This window comes from Aethina tumida, chromosome 3 (genome assembly GCF_024364675.1).
Source record: "Aethina tumida isolate Nest 87 chromosome 3, icAetTumi1.1, whole genome shotgun sequence".
NCBI lineage: Eukaryota > Metazoa > Arthropoda > Insecta > Coleoptera > Nitidulidae > Aethina > Aethina tumida.
The window spans coordinates 17,052,684-17,071,766 of record NC_065437.1 but is presented as its reverse complement, the minus strand read 5'-3'; the positions used below and the strand labels follow the sequence as shown (position 1 = coordinate 17,071,766).

General features: G+C 32.5%; 1 protein-coding gene across 32 annotated transcripts in view; it reads left to right on the top strand.

Moving 5' to 3' along the window:
- Window positions 1-19,083, top strand: part of LOC109601354 (collagen alpha chain CG42342) — a 125,640-nt gene that overhangs the window by 79,230 nt on the left and 27,327 nt on the right. The window lies entirely within an intron of this gene.

Below are 19,083 nucleotides of genomic sequence, written 5' to 3'. Positions count from 1 at the left end.
CATAAAACTTGCTGAATTAGATACCTCGTATGTACGTTCTACTTGTCTGCAAATCGTCTACTTAGATGTGCCCACATTTTGCGGGGAAAATGTGACCCGATTTATTATTTCATTCATTTCTCTCTCTTCTGTTTTTCCACTTCTTTATCAATATTTTATTAAACGACTACAACTGTTTTTTTTTTTTTAATTAAAACATTTTGGAGTGAATATATAATTAATAAAAATATTCGAGACTGGACAAAACAGGACGTATAAATCACAACTATACCAAACTATTTACATTTCAATTCATCGATGAATTATTGTATATCGAATTGCACATTCTCGCTTATAAGCTTAATATTATCGGTTTATATGTTCGTCGAATAAAACCTTAATCTCTTAACGCTGAAATATACAGTTTTGGCTTTTGTACTTGCATCCATTAATAGCGATACTAGATAAACTTTCACAAATGTGTTCAGTCATGACTAAATTTAGTTTTTTTACAACAACTGGAATAGTTGTTTTCTTGATTTGGCATTTCGTAATAATTGTGCAAATAGTCTGAAATAAGCTACACGAAAGTTAACATACTTATGCTAATAATTAAACATGTTTCAATTCAATTCAACTATAACAAAGTGTTTCTATCTCTTAATTGTTGTTAGTCTAATTTAAAACGAAATCGCATTTTTATCTCAATCTAATTAAGCTGTCGCGTCAAGAAAACCTTTCGAGGATTCTTCATTGGTTTGGCGCAATAAAGCCTTGAAGGAAACAAAAAAAGTTAATCTCCCAATCGAGTCGTAGATAAACTAAACTATCATTAAAAACTGTTTACCTATAAATCCTGGGGGGTGCGTAATAACTACCCTCCGGGGAACTTTTTCAAAGTTGATTTAGTGAGCATACGAGGGCTTTGTTACAATTTAAAGATAAACTCTGTATAATTTTACGGTTTAGATAAGCGTTGCCGTAATTATATGTAATTAAAGTATGTTGCTATTATGTCCGAACAATTTTAACGATGAGAGCTGGCCACTCATTTTCGAATTCAACAAAAAGTTTTTGTTGTTATGAGTATTAGTAAGCTTAATGTGCTATAACAGTGTCTGTATTTGAGTTTAATTTAAAAATTACGTATGGAACGGGTGTGATTTTTAACTTGGAAATTGTCAGCATTATTTTTGAACGGGACTTAATTTGTCTTACGCTAAATAGACACGAGATGACTGGCGCGATTCTTGGCAGTCTATTCTTGTTTCTTGAAGACGGATTGCTCGAGTGTGTCTAGACAGTGAAAATAAATACGCTAATTTGCAAGGCCCGAAATACAATCGGTTGATTTGCCCACTACAATTTGTTATGTTGCATTTGGTCTAGAATTTTACTGGGTCATTGTGGTTAAAAATGGGAAACACAATAATAATAATGCTTCAGTATGTTTTAGCTTTTGTTTTGACACTAAGTGGTTACATAAAGTTCAAAGTTACTTATGTTATGTGTGTTTCTGGCGTGGTTTATGAAAAGTTCATTCGTTTTCTGGAACAGAAACAGATACGTAAACTTTAATAACGTAAGATGTTTACATAATAATTCCATGAAATCCTACTTGGACTTGGCAAGTCTAATAACAAAACAATTCACTTAGGACTCATTGGAATTGCATAAATAATTATAATGAGATAAATTCAGCAATGAAACGATTCAAGAACAAATCAATGGAGTGATTGATGTACCGATCATCTGGGGCAGTTAAGACAACTTGTCCTCATTAAAGCAAACAGCGATTGGACAACTACAATGTTCAATCTAATTATAATTTAAAGTAGTTCATAAATTAGTGGATCAATATCAACATCAACTCATAATTTAAGATGAATTGATCTACAAATACGTATATGGTTATCGAGTTAAACATTATCATAATTATACGACTCATTTGCCATCCATATCTGTGTTAAAGTGATTTATGAGGCCCCCACCCCCAAACTTTGACGGCCTTTAAACCACTTAATTTAATAATACGACAAATTATTTAAACCACAAAAACCGACCCCACAATTACAACCACCATTTTACATCAATTGTATCAATGATCAAAATTCGCCAACGTTACAGATCGCAGTTATGCGGGTGAAATTGATTCGTCCTTTTTTACCGGAGCCGGATAATCGACTGCCACTCCTAATGAATCGTTTTTCTTGATTATCATCATCCCCCGGGCGGGAAATGATCTCTCCATTGTCGCCGATGACCTCGGCCGAACAATGACCGGTCTGGGTCCGATATAGTGATTGATTAGGACCATCAGTCCCGCTGACCGTAGTGAAAAGAAGAAAGACGACGACCACTCCACAATGGTGGAGGAAAAATTAAATTGTACGGCTGGCGTTTCGGTGGAAAACTCTTATCTACGTGTTTATATTTTTTTTACACTACCGGATAGTTTACCGTCCTCCGTGGCACTGGGACTTCTTTCTAATGTTTATCAAACGGTTCCACGCAAACATTCACAACAAACAGACATATCTCTCTTTGTGTTTACAGTGGGATTTGCGTGGAATAAAGTCGGTTTGATGTTGAAGTGCACGCGGGGCGATTTCAATCAATCGGGGACGATACTGAAGAGGACATCAATCAACATACACATTGACAAGGGAAATTTGTTGACAAACACTAGGTTGTATAATATTAACGTGATGGTTGATTTGATTTAGTTCTATTTGTAACTTATCGGATTGGACTGTATATTCACAAACTGGTTTTCGGACCCACACAACCGATCCTTTTTACGGGGAAAATTTGTTTAAATTGCCGGTAATAAAATGTATCATTTACATAACTTTTTTAGCATACGAAAAATCCCCACTTTGCTGGGTGCAGTTATTAAAGTACCGTACGTGTTTGCACGACAGAAACTTATAAGGCAATTATTTATTCAAATGTGTTAGTTGTTAAATATAAGTAATTGTCCGTTTACACATTAGTCTTCTGAATGGAATCTGTGACCGCAATGTTAGTATAGGCTGTTTGTTTTAGTCAAGGTCTTTGTTGACCTATAAGTTTCTTGTAGTAAAGTCAGATTACTGCTTTATCTTCTTAACTATTGTTAGAAACTTTTTTATGGCCAATCGTGGTTCTAAACACATTATCTTTAACCACGTAGTTAAAAACAAATTTATGATTTAATTTAATATTTTCTTTTTTATAATAAATATAAAGAAGTCTTAAAAAATCCCCCTTGATAAATTTTAAATGGCAAAAAATATCGACATTAAAAAAAACAACTATTACAGGTCATATTTACACACAGAACAGTTATAGTACCACATTTATTAAGGTTGTGCTTATAATAGTATAATAGGGAAAACTTTCCCTGACCTCTGTATATTTTAAATAAACATCCAGCGTTACCCATTGATCAATATATTAATAAAGTATAATCGAATTTCATTTAAATTTTATAAATGTTTCATGTTTTAACATTAAATCGTGACTTGCGTGGCATTAATGATTGTCAAAAATAAAAATATCGTTTAACATTTATTTAAAATAAATTATTAATCAAAAAATCGATCATTAATAAAAACAAATTCAATTTATATTTGTTTGCAACATAATAATATAACAAGTAGAACACCATTATTTTATTTCATGATTCTGTATAAAGACAAAAGAACATGATGTCGCAATGATTTATGGTATCTTTTGAATAATTAAATACCATAATAAATCAATATTCCATTAATAACGCATGCTTTCACTCAGCTTGAAATTAAATTCCTTGTCTACGAAGGTTCTGAAAATTATTCAACTAATCACTAATATCCCGTCTACAGATATCAACGTATATCTATGTTTGCTCACTTCTTAAACGCCCTCAAACAAGTCGAAGCGTGTAATTAAATTTCGGTAACAATTCGGGCTTTGTTGTCTTATTTAAACTAAATTAGTTTAGTAGTAATATGTTAATTGTAGACTCGGGATTACGTTGACAGCTACATGGATTTACGTAATTTATACACGCCATGCCGCCTCTACTTCAGTTTCCTAGTATTATTATTTTGCCCTATTTTTCTGATTTATTGCACTTTTTATTACGTTAATCGAAGCTTGCAAATTTATGTTTTTTCAATGAAACATTAACATGCGTTTAGTAATAATAGATATAATTTTAATACGAGAAACTTGTTAATTAATTGTTGTACGTGTGTTTGCTGGTTTTGATATGTTATTATTGTAGTTAATTAGTAATAAAATAATTGCCATAAACTCTAATAATCTATTTATAAAGTTCGTTTAATTGATATGGTTTTCTGGTTTTGAAACATCGTTTTCTGATAATTACTAAACTAATGTGGTACAAAATAATTGATACCTAAAATCTATGTTTCCGAATCATTAATTAATTGAGTCTGCATATTTCCCCCAAATTTTAACATTAGTACCAAAACTGCGAAGTTTCCTGACCACATTTCGCATTTCATTTCTCTCACCTCCATACAAAGCTGGCCGTAATTTGCATGTTAAATGTGTGGGATTTCTCAGGAGTATGCTTTTAAGAAAATCTGGGCCCGTCCGAATCCGCATGTTTAAATTTGCACATTTCACCTCAACATTTACATATAAAACAGTAACATCACGACGTCCTTTAAAAAACTTAATTTCTCATTTTTCGACAAGTAAATTTTAAACATATCCAGTCTACACTGCACTGCACGTGTGATATATTGTGATTAAACCGTGTAAGCTTTTAAGCCGACTGTAAATCTAAATTAGTTTGAAACAATGATGTAAGTTGTCCACGTATTAAACGTGGCTGATGCGTTCGCCACAGAGGACATGTTTACATAATGGTCTTCATCCCCTAGGGAAATAAAGTAGCCACCGCTTAATTTTGCCGTTACGACCGCCAGCATTTACCTAAATTAACTTGAATTGAACTAATATGTGGAGATTCGACGGCGCTTTTTTGCGGTCAAGTGCCATTTTAATTAAATTTCAACCGTGGCGTTATCACTCAATTTTAAAATGCATAAATGTCTGAGTATTTACGGAAATTAAGAAGTTTAATTATTTTCCGGATATTTTACCAGACACATTCGAACAATTAAACCGGATTATTATGCAAATAACACTTTAAGACTGCCAACATTACACTCTAAGTTAATGCCATTCATTTTGATTGTGTTGCGCTACAGTTGCGAAACTTGTAAATCTTTCAGAACAGACAAGTTATAAACTATAAGTTTTAATTTTGAACTCAACTTGTGTGGCATGTCAGTTAAATGTCGGATCCTGTCATTAGTTTATACTTAATCTGATTTGGTTACTACGCGTTTCATATTCCCGTGTACAGTAATGTTTAACCCAATTTATACGAGGAGAGGAAAATACTTAAACACTAGTGCAATCCATTTATCTATTTAATTGCAGTAACTTTCAAATTTAACTTCAAATTTTACAGAATTTTTGACTATATTTTGAACTATTTATTTCATTAAGAGTTTTAAATAAAATTTGTAAGACTGTCTCTGAATTTTCATGTAACCATTACTTATTTGTCTCTGAAAACTCATATTTTTTCGATAGTCTAAAGAATTTGGAAAATAAAAACAACAACTATACAGGGTGTTTCATAACCGAAATTTTTTAACCAGATATGCACTTAAATAATAAATAATAAGACGATTTGTCAAAAAATTCTTATAAAAGTCCAACAGAAAACAAGATAAAAAATGTTAAAGTTTGTAACAAACCTTACTCTACAAAAGCTGTTCAAAAATTTCTCCATTAACCTGCAAACAAACTTGAACTTGTCTTATCCAATTTCGTCGGACTAGTTCCTCCTGCTGCTGTTCCCGGAAACGCAGATTACAGATCTGGGATCTGTCCACGCAATTCACCAATAATTTGTACTTCCGTACGGTATACTTCAGTTGAAACAACAACAAACCAAATAAAAATTGTTTGGGTTACAATAATTAAAAATATTAAAAAGTAAACACTGCATAAAAAGGGGTAGAGTAAGGTCTGTTACAAACTTTTTTTATCTCGTTTTCTTTTGGACTTATTTTAGAATTTTTTTAGGAAATCGACTTTTTATTTAGAAGTACATATCTGGTTAAAATATTTCGGATAAGTTATGAAACTTCCTTTATTTAATATTCAGTAGCATATCTTTTATTTTTAATAACTTCTAACATTCATTTCATTAATTTTTCAGTATAATCATAGAGTTCATTGTCTGTCTGTGAGTCTTTTTGCATAGATTTCCAATCAATTTTATCCCAAAGGTTTTCAATTAGATTGAGGTCTGACCAAGACATTACACGTACTCCTTGAGAAGCAAACCAGTTTGTAAACTTATGTTACCTTTGGCAAGTGGAAGCATAACCACTGGGCCCATGCCAAATCCAGAAAAACATCCTGAACCAATACACCTCCTCCACGGTGCTTCCTTCTAGTGTACTTGGGATTATACCTTTCATTAATTGGTCTTCTCACCCATGAAATGCCGTCAGATTTGAATGATTGATACCGACTTTCATTGGAAATTAAAATTGTTTTCTATTGCTACCTGTCCAGTTCACATGTTTTATTCCAAAAACTAACCACTAACCAGCTTCTTTTAGTCTTCGTTTTATGGTCGCGAATAGGGAATTTTTTTTTAGGGAACTCCTTCCAGTGTATTCCTTCTGTTAAAATTGGAATTCGTCGCCGAAATGATCGATTTGTTTAAGTTTAAATCGACTACAACTTTACTCTGCTTTTTACCAAACTTTTCTACAATTTGTTGTTTGATTTGTATCGATGAATGGACACTAATAAAGGGTTTGGTTGCTTTACTAACTAACCTGACTCGAAATTATATAAAAACTATGTAAATAAAGATATCCGTATATAAAGAGAACTACTAAATATTTAGTCACTTAATAATTATAAAATTAATACAAATTAAAAAGAATCGTTCTTTTAATAAAATTATTATGTTTTTTAATTCTTTTGCTCTACTTATGAACGATAGTGTATATCTTCCGTATCTTCTGATGTATTGCAAATTTATGAAATATTTTATAATTATTTTTTTTTTGTATCTTAATGAACAATATAATAAATATATCGAAAGACCTTGCCCATAAAACACTAGTGGGTGCTTCACAGAAATTTATGTCCAGTAGGTCAAGCGGCCATCACCGTTGAAAGATCGCCCTTAAACCACTAGCGGGTAATACGTGAATAACGATTATCGTAGTATCGTTCGAGTGGAATAAAATATATTTATGGGCATATCCCATCGAGTTTTCGCGCTCGGTCCGACCCACGTCCGCGCCGAATGAGTCCCGGGACCGAAACCGGAGCGGCGACTTCAAAAGTCTGATTTATTATACTCAATGAATCAATTAAGATTAAATTCGGACCGATCTCGAATTTTATATTTAACGGCCACTCGAAATGCCGTGGGTACGAATGGTGGAAATGAATCGGCTTCAATTAAATTATACGTCGCCCCGACTGCGAGCTGCTGTTTGAAAAGGACTAGGCTATATAATTATTAACGAAGGCTCTCGATCAATTAGATGCTATATCGTACCTTTCAGCAGCGCCTATTAAATATATGCAGCCATTCAGAAATTTTAAATTTAAAAATTAACAAATGTCGGACCGGCGGAATTAAATTCTTATCGCTGAAAGTCGTTAAATATTCCAGAGACACCACTATTAAACTAACAATTATTTTCCCTTGGAAAACTGAGCACACAGTGTAAAATTATGACAATTAAATTTGATCGTTAAAAGCGTCTGAAATTTAGCGACGACAGGCGTAAAGTACCGTGTATTTTGAGTTCTCTCAGGAAATGCAGTTAATTTGCTTTCCAACGGAGTAACGAACATTCCATGAAAGTGCACAGTTCATAATGAATAAATTCAATGAGTGGAAACATTCGAGAATTGGTTAAAAGGCAAATAAAGTAAGTCATCGAAAACCATCAAAAGCGGCGTACCACTTCATTTGTATCACAATTTTAACTACCAGTGAAATCTATTTACTTAAGCCCTTTTAAACAAACGCGTTTAAATAGTGTAACTCAATAGTTTCTACATGTGTTTTCGTGGAACTTGTGGAATGTGTGGCCGTGTGAGAAACGAAACGTAGAACCAACGCACACATATCAGCGTCAAAAATGACGGGAGCGCGTGAGGTCCATTCCATATCGAGGATTTGCCTCTCTTTCCGCAGATAACCGTTCCCTTAGTTGGGAACGGTGATGATGTGGATTTAATAAAATCGTACGGAATCATTAATCAAAAACCGTTTGCTGCGTTTCCGTCCCGTATCCATTTACATGCCTCGCACCAGATGTACGGGAGTGCGAAGTGTTATTTCAGCGTTACACTGCTCTCGAAACATCTGAAAATCGTCGCGATATATTAGAAAGTTTCTGTAACAGGTGCACGTACGTGTTTCCGACGGGATTTATTCCTTAAAACAATTATGAATAAGTCGGCTTCAATTTTAAACTGCGCCCCGTTCGAGGAGACATCGACACATCGCGATAAATGCTATCGGGGACCATAAACAAGAGAGCACATGCCAGAACTCCCACAACGAGCGGTGTGACAAAAAGCCCAAAGGCCTAATTACAGGACCGTAATGGAAATGTAATCTGGCCTCATTATTCATGGTGTATCTGGTAAAAATACACTTGACCCGTCGGTTTTTTTTTTGCGATACGGAAACAGCTTAATGTAACTAATTGTGTTAGCGTACGGATGTTTCGAACTATTAATCTTGCGCCTGATCGACCGACAAATCGGGCGGTTTTGGAATGTGATACTCCGCCAAATGTTTCAATTTTACATCCATTATGTAAAAATTTCATTCAGAATAGCAAGTTTCGAAAATGTGATTGGAAGTATAATTGACATTTCAAATTGGTTTAATGCACATTCAGATATTAGAATAGATCTAATTGAATTAATCAGTCAATCATCATTGATTATCAATATACATTTTTAATAAATAGAAATTCTAATACTTGAATATTCAAATAGTTGCAATATATGAATATTCACTGATTGAATATTATTTTAAAAATTCTCAACAGTATCAGTGTTCAATTATACGACGTGAAATTACAAGAATTTACGTTAGAATATTCACAAATTCTGAATTTTTCTAAAGAGATTAATTAAAATTATAAAATTTTACTTACTTACTCTAAAGAGAATTATTCAAGAGTTTAAATTTTGCATGCAGAATAAAACAAATTTTATTTTCTTATAATTATTTATATAGTCAAGTTAATAATAATACAAAATTATTCGAGTTTACATTAATAATAATGAAATTAATATTCTATACCTAGAATTCTCATTTATCTTTATAATTTCACAACTATTATTCGATTACATCCTGTCAATTACTAATCGTTTACACGTATTAGTTATCAATAACAATGTTGAATGCCACACAAATCTAAAGTGTAATATTTTATGGTTGTTCAATTTACATCATAGCTCGAGGCACTATTTAATCTACTAATTTTCTACCTACGTCCATGCAGTATAAAATTTGATTAATAGTTAAATAGAGCTAATTATAATAGTTGCAGTAAATTAAGCATTGATTCTAATAAATCACAACGCTGCCATTCACAGTGTAATTACGTTAGAGCGCTTTAAAATTATAATTAATATTGTCAGAAATTTCAATTTGTAGTTTTTGTTTTGAACTGGGGAAGTAGCGCCGTTTTAGTATTATCTACTAATTAGATTTACTCAAATTAACTGTCGTCGGAGCATCATAATTAAAAGGAAATTTTTTCGGTAGGAAATCACATATATTACTCTAAAATGACAGAAAGTAAACTGATGAGGACCTCCGTGACGTTTGCGTGACTGCAGCATCACATAAGTGGACCACCTGTGTTTAGAACTGACATTTTTTAGACATCAATTTGATGTATTTTATTACTATAATCAAGTATAAATTTAGTCAGATTAACGACCACGTCTGCTCCATCAAATAATTAAATCAAAATTGTTGTTTCAATAAGCTTGTGTACGTTTTCAACGGAGCTGCAGGAACTGAATATTACTCCGTCACCTTTCCACATTAAGTAAACAACAATTAATCAAAAGCGTTTTTATAACAAAACACAATTGTAATATAATTAATAAATCATTGAATAAGAAAAGAAACAAACAATATTGTCCGTTTTGGGATTTAATATTTCATAGCCTCGACCCCTGACAGTTCTGGTGTTTCGGACCGCAGCAACAAAAAGTTATAAATCCTTCAGACACCACGTGAAATATTATTTTTAAATTCTCTCATTAGTAAATGGTGAGACAATTGCTGTCAAAGTGTAATTAATCACGGGGGCGGCTTAACAGTTATTTTTTCGACACCGCGACATTAAGATGTCTCATTACAACAGCCTTCACTGAAAACGATCATAAATAATCAGGGATCATGACTCTAACACACGTATAATCCAGTGGCGTGGAGGAATTGATTCTTCAATAACTAGATAAATTTACAGACACTTCGACATTTGCATGATTTTATGGAAAAAAATAATTAAAATCCTTCCAGAAATGCCCATATAACCACACAGGATTTTATACGCCTTCATTGGGAAATTTTTTAATATTTCCTATTTGTGTTAAATTAATATTTTAATTAAATTAAAAACAGACATGTGAAGACTAAATTGGCTTTTGCCCCTCATATGGTTTCTTCATATTCTAGTATTCGAACGTGTTTATTTAATTATTGCATTTGAAGCTTAACAGTGAAAAATTACATCAAGTTTGTAGTTATTTTGTAGCCCTTTTATTTCTCTTAAGTCGTTAGTTTTTCTGGATAATAAATCAAACCTTTCAAAACAAATTCAAGTTAAGATTGGCTTGAAACTACAGAAGATGTGATAAAACTTTGTTGCAATTGGATCAACGAAAACAAAATAAAAGAAGCTTCCGCACAAAGCCGTATGGACAGTTTCAACATTACACAATTCCTCATTATTCTGAGCGGCTGAACTAATTATTTTTACCGGGTTCAGTTTTCCAAGAAACGAATTCTCTTTATAAAAAAACTACCCTTAAGACATTGACCAGATGAAACAGCGACAACATCAGTCGAGGGCGGTCATTACACAATTAAATTAATTATCTCGGAACATCAAACACGAAACGTCTGTATTAAAATAACTCTTCGGCATGGACCCCAGGGGTGGCTCATCATCGTTGGCTCTTTTTCTCTCGGAACATTCCACCACACAAATTGTTACTATAGATCAACATCTCGGGACAGCTTCGTAAAAATTACGACCGGCCATCGTTGCATCTACGGAGGGGGCGGGTAATAAAATAATCAAGGGTCTGTCTAGATGTTCCAATGAAACAGGTGACAATGTGAACGATGTACTGCTATTCACTCTCCCTTATTGTTTCGTTAGAGTTTTATTTACTTTGGTCCTTTTGTGACTTGACAACTATGTTTGAAATGGGGCTAAGACCACCCTGTATGTATGGATATGCAATACAGATTAACTCGTATAATTTGTTGCGATGTGTACAGTTTGCATTGGCAACTTAGTTTCGCTTCGGAACTTGGATTCCCCCATTAAATTGTAGTTTCTAAAATTGGGTTACTTTAATATGATTTGAATTTCAGATTAATCTTGTTACTCGGTCTGTATTAAATTAAATTGTATCATCGAATATTGCCATTTCAAATTCGAATTGAAATAGCGATGACAGGCACCTAAAAACCGATCTGTTTTGCAAATTAATTGGAATCAATTAAGGCGAAGGAATCAATCAGCGTTGGAACACTGCAAAAAAATTAATCATCGCATCAAACAGCCGAGCAAACGACGGAAATAATTTAATAGTTTTAACTATCGGCTATAAATCTGCCCGCCGAACGTTTATCAGTTAATTGCTCCATCCTAGGGACTATAAATGCTTTTATACATTTTCTACTTGGTTTGTATCTTGCACGTGTGACGTCACATTCGACCTCTATTATGTGACCGATGACCCTTACGTAAATTAAAACCCACTAAACCTTGTAATGGTCACTTTTTATGGACACCTAGTGGCCATCGCTTGTAATTGTCGTCTTTGTTGGCCTCCTGCTTTACAAGTCTTTTATGGCCTTCAATAAACTACTAACAATGGTCGGAGAATCTTTGCCCAATCATTTTATACGAGCTCTTCACCGTGTTTCCATTCGAAAGCTCCATCATATAAGAATTAAACTTTTACTTTTGCTTCAGCAGTTTTTATTACTCGAAGCCGAAAAAGTTCAAAATGGGAAAGTAGCCTGAAGTCTACAATTGTCTGCTGGGAAATTGTACACATTTTCAATAATTATACCTATTGGAAATTGTTCGTTTATACCGATTTTACAAACCAAATATTCTCCATTGAACTAAAACAATTCGTACACGGTAATGAGTAAAATTTCATTGTAAAATTTATTCTCTCTGTGGAAACAAGTGAAACGTTCACTGATAGTCAAATATGGAGCTTCAAAAAGGTTTATTAGGGTATTTGAATTTATCCTTAAATTTGATACACCAACAAATTGAATTTGGTGAAAGATACTACTTGAATATTTCATTGTTTTTATCTCAGAGTAAAATAAATAGAGATTCATTTTTTAAAAAACAAGAACTAATACATATAACATTTATAAACATTATTTTAATAATAATAATAAATTTAAAAAAAATAACATATATAACACAAAATTAACTTAACCCGTAAAATATTTTATATTTTTATATTCCATTTTTTATTGTTTTTATTAAAAACAACCCTGTATACCATAATTTAAATATTTCAGTTTACAGTTTGAGAATCCCCTCTTTTCCAGTCGGCTTATCTGGAACAAACCGATTCCCTCCTCCGCTAAAAAATGTCGAAATGTTAAACAGTTTATTCTTTAATTCGTCGCCATTAAAGCCATCGAAGTGAGCTAAACAACAATCTTCTGAATCCCGCAATTACAATGAAAGTGTCGTATATACTGGGTATTACGTCGGGCAAACGTCGCGTTATCTCCGGGGTAAATGTTGCGATCTCGCGTCCGGATTTGTTCCAGTAGCGCCGTTTCGTTCGGTTGTTTATATCCTTTTCATTACGGGGCGCACTTTTAAAATGCATCCCGCATAAAGGGAATAACTGGAGGATTGTTTATTGATCGTAAACTTTATTTATTAGGGAAATGGGACGCCCGGGACGTATAACTTCTAACTATTCCAAGATTCCGTGTTGCTTATTGAAGTTTTATAGCTTGCCGTCCAATATTTTCTTCTGAATGACTTGTTAATTTTTCGGTGAAGTACTAACAGCAAAATACTACGTCAATTAGACGTGATTGCTTAGTCTGAACACATGCTCACTAAGTAATTGTAACTTGCATTAACAATCGTGTACAATTTGTAACTAGGGCGATAAATTACAAACTGTGTATTTTGGTCGACATTTCCAGTTTACAAACATCTCAACGTTCATGGTGCATGAAGAAGTAATAATGTAGTCGTTACTGTTAAATAAAAATATGCACGGAATCCGTGTAAATTTAATTAAAGCAATCACGAGCAGCATTTAAAATTAAGATTTGGGCATTCGAAGAATTTTGATGATGTGATGCATATTTCATGGCCATGCTCGATTTGCTGAAATATTTATAAAACACACAACTTAATTAAATTATTTCAGATCTATTTGAGCTCAAGAATTTTATTGTTTCGTATCATATTTAAAAATGAAGATCAATCTTAGTCATGCCAGTAATTAAGAAATATTATTTACGATCGAAGCAATTAGGAAGTAGCAAAAACAAACTACTGCAAACTCTAGACTCTAGTTACAAACAAAAAGTGGAAAACTCGAGTAGCTTTAAGAGAATTTTAACTCGTCGAATTAAATTTAAACGTTCCGAGATCCTTGAAATTCAACCTACTTTTGTATTTACTTCTTCGCCGACTTGAGGAGGTTCAATAACTATCGGAAGTTTGTGTTTACTGTATGCTTAAAATATTACAGCGCTTGCAAAGTAATTTAGCGAACTAAAATTTAAACATAATTATCATTATTTTTAACTAATATCTCGAATAAATATTGCAGAGTGTCATAAAATGGAATACAATAATAACATAATTCAATTATACTGACAAAAAATGTACAAATTAAATAGTTTCATTAAAATTAATTTGAAAAAATGTATACATTGATATAAAAATAAGTTAATTAAATATTTATATAAGTTTGTTCCATATAACAGTTAGTTTATTTAATTTATTTGTCACATAAATTTTCTGTATGCAGAGTCTTGATTAATAACATGAAAAGCTAAAATTTCCAAGTTTGAATTAAAAGTTCTTTAACATTTCAAACCATTAATGAAAGTTGTGTTACAATTAGTTTTGTTAACAGTTATTAAAAATATTCAAATGCATGCCCTTTTTAAGCCACCAACACAAAGAGTTTCGAAAGTCCATGAGCGGCATAAAAAATTGTTAAAACATACTAATTATGGTTATCTTGATCGAATGTTAATGATTTGAATAATATTTTCATTCAAAATCACATTCAATTTTTCTAGGAGAGTCCGATTCTAGATTTTATCAGATAATTTAACAAATAAAAAAGTTCCCAGTCACGATTCATTATGTTATTAGCTACAATGATAAACGCTTTTCATTGATTGATACGTATAGGATGTATAAAATTTATGTTGAACCATTGACGCTGTTTATTTACGAGGTTAAAAAAACATTTCACGATTTTCATCAATCAAAATCTGGTACATGGCAGATCAATCATCGGTTATTTTTTTGTATTTTAAATATTAAGATTATAATTTCGTCCATCAACATTTACTAATTCCCAATACATAAACACCGAAACGGTTCCGGATGCTGATGAGTACTGAGAGGGCTACAGCATGTTTTTTAATAATCCCCATCTCGGATATCAGTTGTTTCCAGAACAATATGCGAGCCAGCCCCCCAATTCATTCCTTGGGAGATATAAATAACCCCTCACGGCTCTAATATGATAAAAGCCGTAAACCTTTATCTTTCCGGACATTATTACAATCCATTACTACACGGCACTTTTTGTAGTGCTCTCTCCGGTCTGTTCACTGTTCTGTTGCCAGTCGGCATTGAAACTTGCTCTATTCGGAAATTTGTCTATTCTTAAATTGTAGCACTGCAAAAAACGTCGCTGGCCTACGAAAAATGAACGACTGGGGATAAAAAGTCTACAGGCGACATCATGAAAAGAATTGTCGGAGATTTATTTCGAAATCCTGGCTCAGTGTTTAATGGGCTTGCTTTCTGTGTATTTTGTGTTAGGGGAACGTTCAAAATGTCTGATTTATTGAGATCCTTTAATACGTCTTCATTTTTTAAAACTTTTTTCGTTATTGTATTAATATTCTACAAGAAGTTTGATAAAATTACAAGTTTATGATAAATGCTAATCTTAAGTTGGAGCCTTTTATTTCGAAATGTCTTTTGAATTTCAATTAGACTTTAAGTAGCAATGAAGTTACTTAAAACTTTCGTCTGTTCTACAGTCTGTTTTTATTACGCGATTAGATCAGATCGACAGTTTTTTTACTTTATAATTATTTAAAAGCAGACATTGTCGTCCATAAAGGACAATAGCTTTTTATGTGAAATACATTTTTACCGTCTAACCCATCTTTATTTTGTTGCAGGTGCGTGATCAGAATTTGTTTATAAATAATATCGGCTCAGGTAACATTATATGCAAACATCTTTATGAACTAACGTTCAATTAACATCGCCGTCTAGCCTTGACTTAAGCTTCAGTTAATCATCCGTCTGTTCATAACTAGTTCGAACACCTGATGTAAATGATCACCCAAGTTTGTCTATTCAGCGGACCCTTCAGGTCAAATGTGAACCCAAGAACTGAAACTTACCGAATACAATGGAGACGGGAGCACTTCATGAACGGTGTAGGTTCGTCGGTTGGAATTAATTATTCACGTGTAGTGGCCAAGTGTATTCTTAATTATGTAAATAGTTTAGAAGTTTGATGTTCATGGCAAGTTTTCGGGAAAAATAATTTGAGTTAATTATGGATGATTCTTTTTTTAGGGATTTTGATTTCAATGCAACGGTTTCATTTTATATCTGCATTCTTCTTGTAATTTGATTCTCCAGAGACGACGACAATTAAAATGTTTCTGTGTAATTATCATTATTCCTTGGATCAATTACTGAACTACATTCTGTGAAATTGCAGATTTTTTACCGAATATAATAGACCGATTCCACTGTAAAATCATTAAAATATTCAGGGACGACTAGACGTGTTTTTGTTGGATTTATTGTAGATTTAATAGCGAGAATTTCGTTCTGTAGAACCAAACTCGGTTTAGTAAAAAAAATTAATCATTATAGATGATTGATTGGTAATAGTCTGATAATATTTTGACAACGAAAAACAATTATTAATGAAGATATCAATCTATACGGCGAATACAATGTGAACTTTTGCAGTTTTTGTTACATCCATGAGGTTAGTTAACGAGTTTTCATGAATTATGGATGCGGATTAAAGATATGACAATGGTTTAAGGCTAACACATTTTTTATCGTACTCAATAAAAAAATTAATTCCCGAGAATTATGGTGGTTTAGTTTAAATTGTTTGGCCAGTACTGAAAATCTATTAATCAATTACAATAAAACTTCATGACACTTAATTTATACAGTTATAAATAAAGCTTATCTAACCGCATTATGCAGCGAATTAACAATAAATAACTTTCTCTAAATTATCATTCTGATTAATGGTGAAAATATTCGAGCATTAACGTGCAATGTTCCAGTTCAAAATAAGTTGATGAGCACAAGAAAAAATGTTTTAATGTAAAATATGAATCATCGAAAACTGTTTGGTTTGCAAAATTATAATTTGGTCGATTTAGTTTTTTCCGCTCGGCTGCAAAACTCCATTCATCACCGTATCTGAATGAAAACCGTTCGCCAATTTAGTGTGCTTCTTTTTTTTCCTTCGTCCTCCCAAAAATTATCTTTATAATACTGTTTATTCCAACTAATGATTTACGGCCGTTTTTGTACCCGCACTGCGAATCAGATATTCCAGTCGTCGGAAATAAAAAAAAAAAAATCGACGACGAGGGAAGCGAATTCATTTTTATATGTTGCATATTTATGTGCTTGATTATATCGTTTCGATAGGTGTATTGAAGCCGGTCCTGGATTAGGGCTGATTTATGTTCGGAACAGTAGACGCGCGATCGTTCAACCGCATATTCAGATAAGTTGAATGATTTGTCGGCATGCGGCTATAAATAAAAATGGGAATCGCACAGGAAAATATTGTTATATTTTCGTGGCTTTCGAATAAATGATAAATCTAATTAGGGGGAAAACCCGTGGGCGAAAATTAACGAGGATCGGAAACTATGTTATCTATAATTAACGATCTTCGACGCTACCAAAAAGATTATATTAGGTGTTAAAATAATTACTGGATCTTGACGTAAATCAAACTGTTATCGATGGAATTTGATTAATTGGAGTGTATTTTTTAATGATAGATGCGATCCAATTAGCCTAAGAACGTATTAATGCAGATGATAAATAAGTACCAAATATAATTGGCTGACAGTAGTGACTTTAAGATTAATTTAGAAAGTGGTTTATCCCATTAACTTTAATTTTTTGAGCCGAAGGAAAAAAACCTAATATATTATAATAAATAATATTTTTAAATTATTTCATAACAGTTCTTAATTAATTCATAATTTATGTAATCAATCCCATTTTTTCTTAAATATTTTTAATTTAGTTTTAATTAACATAATTGATATTTTTCGTTTAGTTTTTATACTTAAAATATATTTTTTATATAAAGCTTAAAAAATATTGTTTAATGTCTTCTGTTCATACTCTTGGTTTATTACAAATAACATTTCTTATCTCGTTTTTTGTAGGACTTAAAAATCGACTTATCTACCTAAATAAATACCCTTTATTTTAATAAGTTGTTACAATTATTGCCACTACTGTATGTTCACCCGAACAAGGTCAAATTTTTATTTTTTCCTAAAGTCGGAATACATTTTTAGTAAATTTTTGAAGTGAAAACTTCTTTAGCCGCGTTGGACACTTTTTGGTAGGTGAAAATCTTATGGGTTCGCATCACCGACATGCTTAGGACTGGTGCACGCGCAGTGTACTGTGCGTCTTAAACACTTTTCGGATGTGTTAAATCCCGTGCGTTCGCGTCACCGACATGCCTTTAACAGTATATCTGTAGCTATACAGCTGACGTATAGTGCTGTGCCTATCTTATAAGTGAAATTGAATGGATTTAGTGAAAAATTTATTTAAATATGTCCAATGAACGGAAGCTCAGTACTACAAAATATAAAACGACAATTGATGCCGTTTTCACGTAATACTTAGATAAATTTGAATTAAACATTTTCATTTCTTACTTTAGTTTCAATAAGCCTTTTGTAGAACCAAATTAAATAATTGAAAGAACAAAAAGTCTATGTATTTTTGAAATTAACGATGACAATGATGCAAACAATTATAATAATGTTAAAAATCAAGTACATTGAAATTTAAGTGAATACAAACACTATCCATAAATAATATGATTGTATAATAATTGTTATTTCAATTGAATTGTATTTATATTTTGTCATGATCTTGTACAGTCCGTAATATATTTGAATAATAAAAAAACATATAAACATGCATATTCTATGGGCAGTCTCTATAACTGTAACTGCCAATTTTTTCTTAAACTCGGAATACATATTTAGTAATTTTTTTTTTAGATTTAATGTAATTTCCCATCAAATTTATTTATTAAATCAATAACCTCGTTCCATTAACCCAAACCATTTGGTTAAACCTCAGTTTTCCTCCCCCCGAATTGTGTACGAAATCAACGAGCATCAAAACCAATAATAAACAGCCACAGGCGAAACCAGTGAATGACACGATCCGACCGCGAATGACCATAAACAGCAGAAGCTGGCGACTT